Genomic DNA, 15739 nt, shown 5'->3' with positions numbered 1-15739 from the left:
ATGAATTCTTTGCAGAAGAATGTAAAAGCTGTTAGAAGCCAACATAGGGGAAGATCAGTTTGGATTCAGCAGAAATGTAGAAACATGCAAGGCAATACTGATGCTATGACTTCTCTTAGAAGACAGGTTTAGGAAAGGTAAACCTACTTTTGTAGCATTTGTAGACTTAGAGAAAGCATTTGACAATGTTGAACAGAATACTTTCTTTGAAACTCTGAAGTTGGCAAGGGTAAAATACTGGGAGTATAAGGTTATTTACAATGGTCAAGAGGCATGAAAGGTGAGCAGTGGTTGAGAATGGAGTGAAAAAGGGTTGTATTGTATTGCCGATGTTATTCAATCTGTACACTGAGCAAGCAGTAAAGGAAATAAAAGAAAAATTTCAAGTGAGCATTTAAGTCCAGGGAGCAAAGGAGTAGGGAGAGTAGTTGAATGGAATGCACAGTGTTTTGAAAGCAGGATATAAGATGAACATCGACAACAGCAAAATAAGAATAATGGAATGAAGATGAAGTAAATCAGGTGATGCCGAGAGAATTAGATTGGAGAACAAGACATTTGAAGTAGTAGATTAGTTTTGCTATTTGGGCACCACTATAACTGATGATGGCTGAAGTAGAGAGGATATAAAATGTAGACTGGCAGTGGCAAGAAAAACATTTCTGAAGAAGAGAAATTTGTTAACATCGAGTGTAACTGTAAGCGTAAGAAAGTCTTTTCTGAAGGTATTTGTATGGAGTGTAGCCATGTATGCAAGTGAAACAATACATGGACGATATACAGTTTAGACATCTACATCTACATCTACATCTACATCTACATGATTACTCTGCAATTCACATTTAAGTGCTTGGCAGAGGGTTCATCGAACCACAATCATACTATCTCTCTACCATTCCACTCCCGAACAGCGCGCGGGAAAAACAAACACCTAAACCTTTCTGTTCGAGCTCTGATTTCTCTTATTTTATTTTGATGATCATTCCTACCTATGTAGGTTGGGCTCAACAAAATATTTTCGCATTCGGAAGAGAAAGTTGGTGACTGAAATTTCGTAAATAGATATCGCCACGACAAAAAACGTCTTTGCTTTAATGACTTCCATCCCAACTCACGTATCGTATCTGCCACACTCTCTCCCCTATTACGTGATAATACAAAACGAGCTGCCCTTTTTTTGCACCCTTTCGATGTCCTCCGTCTATCCCACCTGGTAAGGATCCCACACCGCGCGCAGCAATATTCTAACAGAGGATGAACGAGTGTAGTGTAAGCTGTCTCTTTAGTGGACTTGTTGCATCTTCTAAGTGTCCTGCCAATGAAACGCAACCTTTGGCTCGCCTTCCCCACTATATGATTCATGTGGTCTTTCCAACTGAAGTTGTTCGTAATTTTAACACCCAGGTACGTAGTTGAATTGACAGCCTTGAGAATTGTACTATTTATCAAGTAATCGAATTCCAACGGATTTCTTTTGGAACTCATGTGGATCACCTCATACTTTTCGGTATTTAGTGTCAACTGCCACCTGCCATACCATACAGCAATCTTTTCTAAATAGATTTGCAACTGATACTGGTCTTCAGATGACCTTACTAGATGGTAAATTACAGCATCATCTGTGAACAACCTAAGAGAACTGCTCAGATAGTCACCCAGGTCATTTATATAGATCAGGAACAGCAGAGGTCCCAGGATGCTTCCCTGGGGAACACCTGATATCACTTCAGTTTTACTTGATGATTTGCCGTCTATTACTACAAACTGCAACCTTCCTGAAAGGAAATCACAACTCCAGTCACACAACTGGGACTATACCCCATAGGCCTGCAGCTTGATTAGAAGTCGCTTGTGAGGAACGGTGTCAAAAGCTTTCCGGAAATCTAGAAATACGGAATCAACTTGAGATCCCCTGTCGATAGTGGCCAATACTTAGTGCGAATAAAGAGCTAGCTGCATTGCACAAGAACGATGTTTTCTGAAACCATGCTGATTACGTATCAATAGATCATTCCCTTCAAGGTGATTCATAATGTTTGAATACAGTATATGCTCCAAAATCCTACTACAAACCGACGTCAATGATATAGGTCTGTAGTTCGATAGATTACTCCTACTACTCTTCTTAAACACTGGTGCGACCTGCGCAATTTTCCAATCTGTAGGTACAGATCTATCAGTGAGCGAGCGGTTGTATATGATTGCTAAGTAGGGAGCTATTGTATCAGCGTAATCTGAAAGGAACCTAATTGTTATACAATCTGGACCTGAAGACTTGCCCGTATCAAGCAATTTGAGTTGCTTCGCAACCCCTAAAGTATCTACTTCTAAGAAACTGATGCTAGCAGCTGTTCATGTTTCAAATTCTGTAATATTCCATTTGTCTTCCCTGGTGAAGGAATTTCAGAAAACTGTGTTCAATAACTCTGCTTTAGCGGCACAGTCGTCGGTAACAGTACCATCGGCACTGCACAGCGAAGGTATTGACTGCGTCTTGCCACTTGTGTACTTTATATATGAGCAGAAGAGAATAGAATCTCTTGAAATTAGGTGCTACAGAAGAATGCTGGAGATTGGATGGGTAGATCATGTAACTTGAGGAAGTACGGAGTAGAATTGAGGAGACAAGAAATTTGTGGCACAGCTTGACCAAAAGAAGTGATTGGCGATTGGTTGATAGGACACATTCTGAGACATCAAGGGATCACCAATTTAGTATTGGGGGGGGGGGGGGGGCGGTAAAAATTATAGAGGGAGACTCAGTAAGCAGTTTCAGAAAGATGTAGGTTGCAGTAGTTATTCAGAGATGAAAAGACTTGCAGAAGATAGAGTAGCATGGAGAGCTGCATCAAACCAGTCTTCAGACTGAAGACCACAACAACAGCTAAGTGGTGAGCATAGCTGTCTGCCATGCAGAGGAATCAAGTTGGTTTCCCAGTACTGCCAGGGAGTTTTCCTTGGTGGGAGGACCAGAAATTGTCTTGCCAAAAGGCAAGGAATTTTTTTAGGGATTTACATCAAACATCTGCATAATATCATCAAATTTAAAACATCCTCAAGTGACGTTCCCCTGATTGATGACATTTTCTACTGATGCTTTCAGGCTCTGTTGGGTTTTACTGTTGTTATGTATGTTGCTAGTTAATCAGGAATTAATTTATTAATTAAGATGTGAATAGGCAAAAATTTTTGAGTAGGCCAATTTAAAGTCAGAGCTACGATAGAAATATAATTATGTTTCAAGTGAGGATGCTGGATACAAACCATCTGGTACAGCATCTACATACATGTTGTACAGGTAAGGATATTGAGATAAATAGTTGGAAGAGAAGTGGAATCTGAGATTGATTTTTTGGGGGAGGATGAAAGTAGTATCACAACTGTTTGAACAGCGAAATCTGAGAAGAATCAAATGTCAGGTTTGAAGGGTACAGAGTGATGATCAAATTGATACAAGTTCTACTTTGCAGACGTATAGAGTTCGTATTCCTCACTGTTTTGCAGAAATGTGATAGTAACAGATGGCCAGAGCATTTCATTCACTAAATCTAAAAATGTATCGTTTGTTGCTACCTTCAGAAGTTTCTGTGAGTGAATGAGCTTTTGAGAACAGCATAGTAATACTTCTTGTATAGACTGAAGAGACAACATGTATCCAGAAAAACATTACAGTATATAACATCAGTGATACCAAAGTTGTGAAGTCATTTTTGAACTGTCCCCATGACATTGTTGATCAGCTTTATCTCTTACCTCATAGATCAATGTTAATGTGTCAAAAATACTTATAATTAGAAACATGCTTGTCAATACTGGTCACAGGTTTGTCACTGAGTATGTATATTATTTTTTTTTTTGTTATTTTTGTCTGCACTAGGATGGGATGACTGGTTTAGCTAACAGGTAGGGTCATGAGGTATTTTATTGTGCAGCAAGTAATTTGAACAATGTGAGCTGTCCTTGATACAAAATTTCCCAGTAGAACACTACTTCACATAAATTTTTAAATCCCTTGTCAGTTCATAAACAATCTAAAAACTCTACCATTGACTTCTAACTGTACACAGTGTCCTGAAATCTATCAACATGTGATCTTGTTCAAATGTATCTGCATTTATAAAACAGTCAAGTAAGAACAGTTTCTTTTTTTCTGTTAATGAAACCAGGTATGACAAAACTTATTCCACTTAGTATTCAGAATATGTGAGACAAATGGAATACCTGCAGCCTTTATTCAAGAAGATTTCAATAATTGTGATCTTATAGAAGGCAAGTGTTGGCAGTTGTGAATATAACTGACCCATTTGTTTAATAAGTCAAGGCTGCAAAACACTAACACTCACTATTTGCAGTAGAGTAAGAAGACTGCTAGAAGCCAATATTGGGGCAGAGCAGTTTGGATTCCAGAAAAATATATAACTGCGGAATGAACCTACAGTTTATGGTAGAAGGTAGACTGAAGGAGGGCAAACCTGTGTTTTCAGAATTTGAAGGAAAGATTTTTACAATGTTGATTGAAATATACACTTTGAAATCTTCAAGGTAGCAGGGATAAAATACAGGAAGTGAAAGGTTATTTACCACTTGTACAGAAACCAGTTGGCAGTCTAAGGGGTTATGCCATGTCAGGTTCAGTCTGATACTATCCTCTACGCAGATGACTCAACAGCTGTAGTCTGTTGTAAAAATGAGGTAGACCTAATTCGTCATATTGAACAAAAACTTGCGGAAGTGGAGGCATGGGTCAAAAACAATAACTTGACATTAAATTTTACAAAAAACGAAATTGTTCATTTCACCACAAAACAATCTGCACAGTCTATAAGTGAAATAAGGTATATGGACAAAAAATTAGAGACTGCAGACTGTGTCAAATTCCTTGGCATATTAGTCAATAAAAACCTGTTATGGAGTCACCATGTAGACAACATACTAGGTCGACTGAATAGCCTTGTATATATTATGGATATCTTGTATAGTATTACTGATTTAGCTGTAAGAAAAACTGTATATAATGCATATTTTGTTTCAGTCATTAGGTATAGTATAATTTTCTGGGGGTCTGAAAAAACAAATTTCCTTAGAGCTTTTAGACTACAAAAAATAATCATCTGAGCAATGGTGGGAGCAAAACCAAAGCAACATTGTAAACCTTTATTTGTAAAACTAGATCTAATGAGCATTCCAAGCATATGCATCTATGAAACTCTCACTTTCACGAAAAGAAACCCACAACTTTTTGAGGGCAACTTCTTCTTGCATCAATATGATACTAGATATAGAACGAGCTACATGTTACCTACCCACCGTTTAAAATCATATGAAAAAACCCCATACTACAGAGGCATGAAATTTGTAAATAAAATATGGAAAGATATGGAATGTAAAAGGTACCAAAAGAGACCTGGAAAAATATCTGAAAGATAAATGTTACTATAGTGTTGAAGATTTCATGAATGGCAGCAATGCATTATAATTATAATTAAAATACCTCTTTGAAGATGTTACACCATATATATTATTAGTTTATTGTCTATTTTTAGTATTATTATATATAGTGTAAAACTGACAAGGGGAGGAGGGGTGAGGGGGGGAGGGTGAGGGGGGAGGGGGGATAGTGGTGAGGGGCGAGGGGGCGAGGGGGCGAGGGGGCGAGGGGGCGAGGGGGCGAGGGGGTTGACTACTTGACTACAGTAAGCATGTGCAGTAGGATGTAGGTAGTTGTGCAGAACGAAGAAATTTGCACAGGATATGAAGTGTAGAAAGTTAAACAAATCTTCAGACTGAAGACAACAAGAAAAATGTGCGTGAAACAACATATTTTGTGTAAGGTGGCATATGTAAAAGTCTTCAGAGTATTTCATTTTTGTATAGCTTATTTCATGGTATTTTTTAATAAGTACTTTCATACTCTTTCTGCTTAGGTTGATAGTGGGATGTCTCTTGTGTCAATAACTATTCCTCTAGTCTTGAGGATTTCATATCATGGGTAAGTGCTCTTGGCATCAGGACGAGTCATCTCATACTAAGTGTATTGGCAGTCCTGGTCACCATCATAATGTTTATGAATGAATTCAACTATTATAGTGTCATTGTAAGATTTACTATGAAGTGGTGTAGGACTATAATTCATCCCTGAACCCGATTTGTTACCGTTTATTGGCAATTCATGCTTCCCAGACACAGCAGCACTTCCAATACTGCTGTTTGCATTGTGGTGTTAATGTCAGCCTATGCATGGGAAGGTAACTGCCTAGTGTGACTGCTGTTACTCTCACATCAGACCATTGGTGTGGGACGACACAGTGAATCCATTACTTTCTCTTGGCTGGCAGGTGCAGATGTGAAGGAGCTATGAAGTGCTTGGTGCACAACACAGTGGTAGTGCTAGAACATTGCAGTCAAATGTGCCTGCCCTTCCGTTCCCACGTAGTCTAACATCAGGTCACTGTCACACCTGAAAGACCCACAAATCTGGATATTTGACCAGCTGGCCAAATGAAGACCCAGTGATAGCTCAACATTTGATGCTTTTCACACCACTTTCAACCTCTACATCTACATCAATACTCTGAAAATCACACTTCAGTGCCTGGCAGAGCGTTCATCAAACCATCTTCGCAACAGTTCTCTATTATTCCGCTGTTGAACAGCATGTGAAAAAAATGAACACCTATATGTTTCCGCGTGAGCTCTGATTTCCCTTATTTTATTATGATGATCATTTCTCCCTATATAGGATGAAGTCAACAATATATTTTTGCATTTGGAGGTGAAAGTTGGTGATTGAAATTTCATGAAAAGATTCCACCACAGCAAAAAATGCCTTGGTTTTAATGGTGTCCATCCCAAACCTATATCATGTCTGTGACACTTTCCTCTATTTCACAATAATACAAAATGTGCTGCTCTTCTTTGAACTATCTCGATGTACTCTGTTAATCCCATCTGGTAAGGATCCGAGACTGCGCAGCAGTACTCCAAAAGAGGATGGACAAGTATAGTGCAGGCAGTCTCTTTAGTAGGTCTGTTGCATTTTCTAAGTGTTCTGCCGATAAAATACAGTGTTTGGTTTTTCTTACGCATAACATTTTCTATGTGTTCTGTCCAATTTAAATTGTTCTTAATTGTTATTCCTAGGTATTTAATTGAATTTATGGCCTTTAGATTAGTCTGATTTATCGTGTGACCAAAGTTTAACCGATTACTTTAGCACTCATGTGGATGACCTCACACTTTTCATTATTTAGGGCCAATTATTGCATCATTCAGATAGCTTTTCTAAATCATTTTGCAATTTGTTTTGATCTTCTGATGAGTTTATTAGGCAATAAACGACAGCATCATCTGCAAACAGCCTAAGATGGCTGCTCAGATTGTCTCCTAAATCATTTATGTAGATAAGATACAGGAGAGAGCCTGTAACACTACCTTGGGAAATGTCAGATATCACTTCTGTTTTAATCTATGACTTTCTGTCAGTTACTATGAGCTGTGACATCTCTGACAGGAGAATAAGAATCCAGCCACATAACTGAGACAGTATTCCATACGCGTGCAATTTTAGTACAATCCGCTTGTGTTGTACAGTGTCAAAAGCCTTTTTGAAATCTAGAGATATGGAAACAATGTGAAATCCCTTGTCAATAGCACTCACCACTTCGTGCGTGTAAAGAACTACTTGTGTTTCACAAGAACAATGTTTTCTAAATTTGTGTTGACTGTGTGTCAGTAGACTGTTCTCTTTGAGGTGTTGTACAGTGTCAAAAGCCTTTTTGAAATCTAGAGATATGGAAACAATGTGAAATCCCTTGTCAATAGCACTCACCACTTCGTGCATGTAAAGAGCTACTTGTGTTTCACAAGAACAATGTTTTCTAAATTTGTGTTGACTGTGTGTCAGTAGACTGTTCTCTTTGAGGTAATTCATAATGTTTGAACACAATACATGTTCCAAAATCCTGCTGGATATTGACGTTAACGATATGGGCCTGTAATTTAGTGGATTACTCCTACTACCTTTCTTGAATTGAGGTGTGACCTGCGCGGCTGTCCAATCTTTGGGTGCGGATCTTACGCCGAATGAGTGGTTGTATACTTATATACCTTACCAGGAGTTCTGCTCTGAAAGTATTTTTTACCATTTATCCAAGCTTGTACAATTGTGTATCCACACCAATGCACCACTTCATGATCGAGAGAATAAAGTAAAGCTTTTTCCAATTACTGAAGTGGCTCAGTCAGCTGGTTACTGGTAGGTAATGAGGAAAGAGGGATATCTTGTTTAATGTAAAATTGAAGCAGCAGTGTAGTTCAGTATTTTCGTCAAAGAATTTCCAAACCTTTCGCTCAATGAGCATCTGACAACAGTGTAAATGGTATTCTGGCCATAATATTAGGTCAGTGCTGTTGAGGACACTGAGATGTGATGCAGTTCAAATGAGTCAGGGGGACCAGCATGTGGCGTAGCTTCCATTTTGTGGAATAACAGCTAGTGAGATAGGTAGAGCCATAAATAGGCAAGAATTCAGACCAATCTTCTGGCAACCCAGGGAAATTAAAGAAATGCTGTGACCCGTTAAATACATTTTCAGTCAGACAGCATCAAGAAATTATAATATGCCTTGTGACTGTGGTGAAAGTTATGTGGCCAGTCTATACAGACTGTTACCAATCTGTGTTGACCGTCAGTGTCACTTAAATACAGGAATCTTGAAAAGTCAGCTGGCTGAGCATAGCCTGTTAAATAGACAAAAGATTTTGTTTGATAAACAAGAATACTTGCTCATGCATTGAACAATTGGGACTTTGTGAGCTATGAAGCAGTTGAAATTAGACTACATGAAAACAACTTTAGTAGAGACTCTGGCTGTGCATGTATCAGTGTATGGGAGTGTGCATTTGATAAAGTAGGGGCACGCAGGGAGATTTCTTCAAGTTTACCACCCAATGTAAGTAGTGGTACTGCAAGTGATGCTGGATAGACAGCACAAACATAAACTGTGGTGATAGAGTGCACCATACCATTTCCATGATGTCATCATGACTTACTCCAACTAATTAGATACCTCCCAATGGGAATAAAGTGGGAACTTTGCCAGTTTAATGACTATCAGACTTGGCCCCTGGTGGTGGTGATGATGATGATGATTATGATGATGATGATAGATGCAATCATCAAAAGCTCAGGATTCTATCCAAATAAGACACGGCAAGTAAAGAGAGATCTTTTTAACCAAAGAATTTGCTAACTGATATTTATAAAAGGTGCCAACAAAACTCACCAAACTGACTGTTCAGTGTTCTTCTTGACAAAAGTGACATATCATATGGTGGAGGCATTAAGCACTGGATAGCTGTGTAAGTAAGAAGAACTGGAATATAGCAGCTCAGTTTAAGCATTTTTGTTCTTCTCCAAAAGCCACTGGTTAGGGCTTGTATTAAAGAATATACGAGGATATGCCCCCTTTCCTCCTGAACCCCACAAACCTAAGTTGCTACAATAACCAGGGCTACCCCCTAAATGTAGATTAAAGCAGATATTCCATATCACCCCTCTCATACACATAATATTCCATCCTTACATACTAAACCCCTCACAGTATCACTCAATTTCACCTCAGATCTGCTGACTATATCCTGCACCAGGATCTTTCATCACTCTGTGAGGGATATTCTCCCTAAAGTCTTTCTCATCATTTATTGTCTATCCAGTCTACAAAATGTTCTGGGGTGTCTTTATGTTACTTGTATATCCTTAACGGGACCCCAATATCACCAGTGTATCTGTTTCAGCCCAGACTATCTTTGTTGCTGTATTTCTATAGCCTCTCCCTCTATGTTGGTCACATCTTTGTGAAAGGCACATACAAGACTTGTCCCAGGCAAATGCCTGGTGTATTCTGTTCCATCAGAGGCAATGTTACCTGCAGTAGCAGCCGTGTAACATATCAGTTCTGCTGAAACTCTCAGAGGGTATTTTATGTGGGTATAATCCACAGCCTGATATCCAACAGCATGAATGACAACTGCTAAACTGTGGTCACAGGCAAAGTTGAACATACAACGGCAGAGCATCTACATCTTCCTCTACATCTATATTATGCAAACTATTATTAAGTGCATGGCAGAGGTTACTCTTCATCGTACCAGTTATTACAGCTTCTTCCCATTCCACTCACATATGGAGCATGAGAAGAATGATTAGCAAACACCTCTGTATGCACTGTAATTAGCCTAATCTTGTTCTTGCAATCCCTATGGAAGTGATACTCAGAGAATTTTAGTATATTCCTAGATTCATAAGCTTTTTGGGAATAGTTTGTGTCTATTTTCAAGTGTCTGTCAGTTATGTTGGCCTGACAAACCTGTGACCCTGTAGACTTATTGCATTTGGCTAGTATTGTGCCAATGAGATAGTCGCCACCTGCTTTACCTACAACTGAGTTTATGTGTTTGTTCCATTTCAGATCCCTTCAGGTTGTTATATACACATATTTGTATGTGCTGAATGCTTCCAAACATTTCTGTGTTTTGTAAAGTGCACAGTTATACATTTCTGAACATTTAAAGTAATTTGTAAATCTTTCCACCACTTCAAACCCTTGTTGAGATCTGACTGAATGTTTACACAGCTTTTTTTCACACATTGCAGATAACTGCACCATCTGCAAGAAGTCTGAGGTTGCTATTAACATCACCTGCAAGGTCATTAATATACAACATGAACAGCAAGGATTCCAAAACATTTCACTGGGGCACAGCTAAATTTATTTCTACACCTGTCAGTGAATCTCCATCCAAGATAAGATTCTATGTCTCCCTACTAAGAAATCCTCAGTCACAACACAAATTTTGCTTGATACTAGAAGACAACACTTACAATAATAAGCATGTAGCACTGAGTCAAATGCTTTCTCGAAATCAAGAAATACCTCATCTACTGGACTCCCCTGATCCATGACTTTCATTATATCACGTGAGAAAAGGGTGATTTGGGTTTAACATGATCAGTGTTTTTGGAACCCATACTGGTTGGCATGGAGGAGGTCATTATGTTTGAGCTCAGAATATGTTCTATGATTCTACAACAAATAAGTTTGAAGGATATTGTATGGCTCTTTTGTGGGTCACTTTTGCTACCCCTCTTTGAGACACATTTAGTCTGTGTTCTATTCCATCTGCTGGGCATGGTTTTTTGCTGTGCGATAGATTATGGTTAAAAGAGAGGCTAACTCAGCTGCAAATTTGGTACAGAATCTGATAAGGATTTCTCAGGCCCTGGAGCTTTGTTGGGTTTCAACAATTTCAGCTACTGCTGAACACTATGCATTCTAAATCCATTCACTCATCTTTTCATTGGTGTAAGAATCACATTATGGAAATACTCCAGGGTTTTGTTTCATATAGGAACATTTGAAAACAGAGTTCACTGTTTCTATTTCTGCTTTACTACCCTCAGTTTCAGTTCCTGTCTTTGTGAGAGATCTGTCAATAATATTCTGCTACAGTAGTCATTGAGCACTTTGCACAAAGCTCTCTTGACAGCCAAGTGCATTTCACTCATCATCTCTCTAGATTTAGCTGTATACTTTGTTTTACCCCTGTTATGCAGTAGTCTCTTTTTCTTTAGAAATTTCTTTACAGTGACTATTTACTGTGGATGCTCCCTCCCATCATGGACTGTTCTCCTAGGGACATATCTTTCAAGTGATTCATCAACTATTCTTTTAAACCTGAGCCACATTTCTTCTGCATCCTCCTCTCCGGAGCTAAATGTTTTGAGTTCCTTATCAAGATACAACACTATTGCTTCTTTATCTTGTTTGGTGAAATGTAAGTCCCTCTACTTGTTTCATTTTCCTTATACCTTATTAACACAATTGTCAGGGTCACAGGTACAAGTTTCAATGTTGATGTACTCGAAGGAATCCTGTGTATTTGTTGCTGTTAGATCCAATATGTTTCCATCAAGACCTGACTTCCAAACAACCTGTTCTATATAGTTCTCAAAGAAGTCATTTAGTAATGCTTTACAGAGTTATTATCATGTCTGACTTACAAAACAGTAATTTTTCTCATTTGATTGTTGGATTTTTAAAGTCTCCTCCAGTGATGGCAGTACGAGTGAACTTAGGTTTTCTCTAAAGTTCCTTATTACATCTGGAGGTGAGTCTGGTGGTTGGTAGAGGAATCCAATAGAAAGTTTATGTCCACCTTTCAGACTGAGTCTTGCCCAAGCAATCTTACATTTAGCCATGGAAACATCTTGAAAAAGATAGAGTGCTATTAACCATGTAGTGGTAATTGTAAGTGGCACAGACACAACAGAGAGACAGCTAAACATGTAAGCCTTCAGCCTGAAAGCCACCTCTATTTCCTGTTAGCCTATTATTTCAATATGCACTTTGATTTTCTGCAAAAATTTCACTTCTATCATTTTGGGCTTTTACCTGCTTTCTGTATCTTGTATTATGTGAGCTTCACTTTGAACTCTGGCACTTCTTTGCGAAAGCTTTGAAGTTAATCATAAGGATTTTAATACTCTGGCCTGTAGGAGGCATTTCTTTGGACTGCAATCTGACACGGTCTCCTACAGCTATCATTATCTTGACAGAATGCAGAGTTGTCTAAAAAATTAAATTAAAAAATACTTTTCCTGGAATCCACACATAGTCAGCTACCTGGGTAGCAGCATGTGATGTGTAGTGTACACCTAACCCATTTATGGGGCCCTGTAGTTCCCAAGCCTATGTCATAAGTCTGTGATATCACAGCCTAGTCTGTCACACAATAGTCTTTGGTTTAAACATTTTATGTGATGATAAGTCCTGGGGGAATGCTGCAAAATATGAGCTTCGTTGAAACTCAGTGAGTGAGGTTGGTTCTCTCATCCTTCTCTGCTAGTTTCTGGAATGATATAAGTTTGACCTCAGAGCCCAGAGTCAGCATCTTTTGCTCCAACATGTGTCACAATCTGCAGTTAGTTGCACCATGTTTCCTCAATGGCTGCCAGAATAGCCCACTTCAGCATGTTGAATGCGGCTCTGAGGTATACATACTGTGTGCACCTACTCTTCCTTGCCATCCCTTGCTATGATTTCATTATTTGCCAGATGTTTGAATTGCTGATGATCAGTAGACTTCTACTGAGCTGCATTTGTCTAGTAGGTTTCCCAACAATTAAGTGAGTGTTATAAGTTGAGTTTTGGTTTCAGTGGAAGACAATACCTTGAACTGTTTAGTTAGGGTGATTGGAGTAACACTGTGAGTTGGCCCTTGTCCCTGTCTCCTCTGTATAGGGTACCTATCCATATCACTGAGATGTCACTCTCAGTCAAGCGATTTATCCAGTGCTCTCTGTAGAGAAGAGATGATCTGTAGGAGAGGGGAGTATTTGAGGTACCTTTGTTATCATTACTACATGATTCTCAGTAGCCCTCCTAACACATCCATTGGCATCAGCTTCCAATTGCTTGATAGTAGTTGGGGCAGTTTCCAGATGCTCAACAGCCTCAACTAATTCATTTAATGTTTGAGAACAGCATTCACAATGTGGCTGCATTGTGGCTGGTGCAGTGTTTTCAAGAACATTATACAAATAACTTTGAAGTAGACTTGCTGATACGCTTTCAATTTCTGGAGTTGTTAAGCTAAAAGTAGTACTGATTCTCTTTAACAACTGAAACAATTAAGACAAAAACCAAGATTCCAATTGAGGAAACAGAAAAACCCGGTATAAAGTTACTAATTTTCTGAAACTTTTTTATGTTATAATGCTTACAAGCTTCAAAATAATGTTAGTTTATGATAAATGTAGACAGTTCATACTCACATTGAAGAGAAAAAGTAAATGTAACATGAAATGTTTTGCAAACCCTTGTCGCCAGTTTTGTAAACCCTTGTCTCCAGTCTTGTAAAGGCCTTGTCACTGCTGTGGAGGTGTCACGGTAGGTGGAGTTTGTGAGTTTGTGAAACGGCTTCTGGTGCAGTACACTGCTAAGACAATTTCTCCCTGCCACTATTACACAGCTAAGCCCCAGGGTCAGGTTACAGGAGAGGAGAACAAAGGTTCTACAACACTCCAACAAATTAGTAACAAAGCCACACAAATGAGTTAAAAGGTTTACTTATCTTTGTGACTAGTTGAATAATGAAGTATGCAACACTGCTTGTAATATAACACAAAAAAAGCCCTCAAAGGCTAAGTGCAAATAATCGCTGGTAAACTTCACAGTACATAGCAAAAGAAATTTACAACTACTGTGTGCTCACTTCTAAGAGTTCACTAAATGACATTCCCTGTTGAGGTCAGCCCTGGACGATTATCTATAACCCAGTGGGCGAGAGCTGTTCTTCTTTCTTCTGGGTAAGGTTCTGTCCATTTTTGTCCAGTCATTGGCAGAATGTACTTGGCTGCCAACTGGCTGATGCAAAGTCGATATCTGCATGCTCAGCACCGCCGATGGTGCTAGTGGAACTCGTGCAAGTGGCGAGTCTCTGTGGCACTGGCACCAGCTTCCATCTTGGCACCTGTGGTGCTTTTGCCCTGGCTGTGTCATGTTCGTACAACACTGCAAAATGTCAGCAATATTATGTCCTACAGTAACCATAAATCACCAACACTGATTTACCATGAAATATGTTATGCGCAACACATGTGACTTCAGGAAATTCTCAAAAATATGTGTTTACTCACATAGGTGCACCCTGAAATTTGTGGTAAAAATCTTTTTCTTTCTTTTTTAACAGGGACAATTCTGCAAAAATTGTATATAGCTTGAGTGCTAATTACAATGGAAGATAGCACAAAATTGCACAGCATTGCTTGATAATTTACAACTGTCATTGACTATGAAAGCATCACTTGATGCACAGATTAACAAACTGTTCCCTTGCAGTACAAAATGCAACAATTACAAAAGAGCGTTTCATCAGAAACTTTAACTGTCACAGTCCTAAATGATGATTCTGACTGCTGTAGCTGAGGTCTCAAACTGGGGCAGAGCACTTCCCAGATCAGCTCTTTATTGACCTCAGTGTGAGGTGACTGGGTGTTTGTGTTGTCCTCATCATTTCATCAGCATTCATGAAAGTGGTGAGATTGGACTGAGCAAAGGTTGGGAATTGGTACAGACACTGATAACCGCACAGTTGAAAAGGTTGGGAATTGGTACGAGCACTGATAACCATGCAGTTGAGTGCCCCACAAACCAAACATAATCATCATCAGTGTGAGGGCACTGCTGTGCTAAGAGGGAGGTGTGGTCCTGTGGTGTGCCTCCTGTGGGTCGTTGTGAACTGCAGTGAGCTCTCAATAACGTCTGCGGTATTTATTTGTGTTGCCAACTTTCGTGTGGCATCGTGATCTCTGGTCGAACCACAGTTGACCCCACTCCAATTCCTGCCCCCTGAATCACCATACACAATATGCTCATACCATGCCTGTACTGTGGTGACCTCTTTTAGGTGTCACATTGCCAATCCCATTTCCTTGATCTCCTAACATTTACTTGTCCATCCTTTTCTCCCTAATCCTCCTCCCCTTGCCTCTTTTTAGTTTACCTACTCAGTCTGACCCAAACCCTCACCACGTTCAAGTTGTGCAAGGACAATATGTGTGTCTTTAGGGGGGAGGGGGGGGGTGATTGAGGGGGGGCGGAGGGTGGCAGCTGTCATATACGTGTGCATAGGCACTAGCGTGTACATTTCCTTCCTTTATGCATTCCATTGTTTGTAT

The 15739-nt window shown here is 39.3% G+C and overlaps 1 protein-coding gene across 1 annotated transcript in view; it reads left to right on the top strand.

Annotated features, from left to right (window-relative positions):
• Positions 1 to 15739, top strand: part of LOC126234823 (Down syndrome cell adhesion molecule-like protein Dscam2) — a 299567-nt gene that overhangs the window by 65609 nt on the left and 218219 nt on the right. The gene's annotated exons all lie outside the window — the stretch shown is intronic.

The sequence above is a fragment of the Schistocerca nitens genome, chromosome 2 (genome assembly GCF_023898315.1).
Source record: "Schistocerca nitens isolate TAMUIC-IGC-003100 chromosome 2, iqSchNite1.1, whole genome shotgun sequence".
Taxonomy (NCBI): Eukaryota; Metazoa; Arthropoda; class Insecta; order Orthoptera; family Acrididae; genus Schistocerca; species Schistocerca nitens.
The sequence above is the reverse complement of the archived record's forward strand: the minus strand, read 5'-3'. Positions and strand labels throughout refer to the sequence as shown.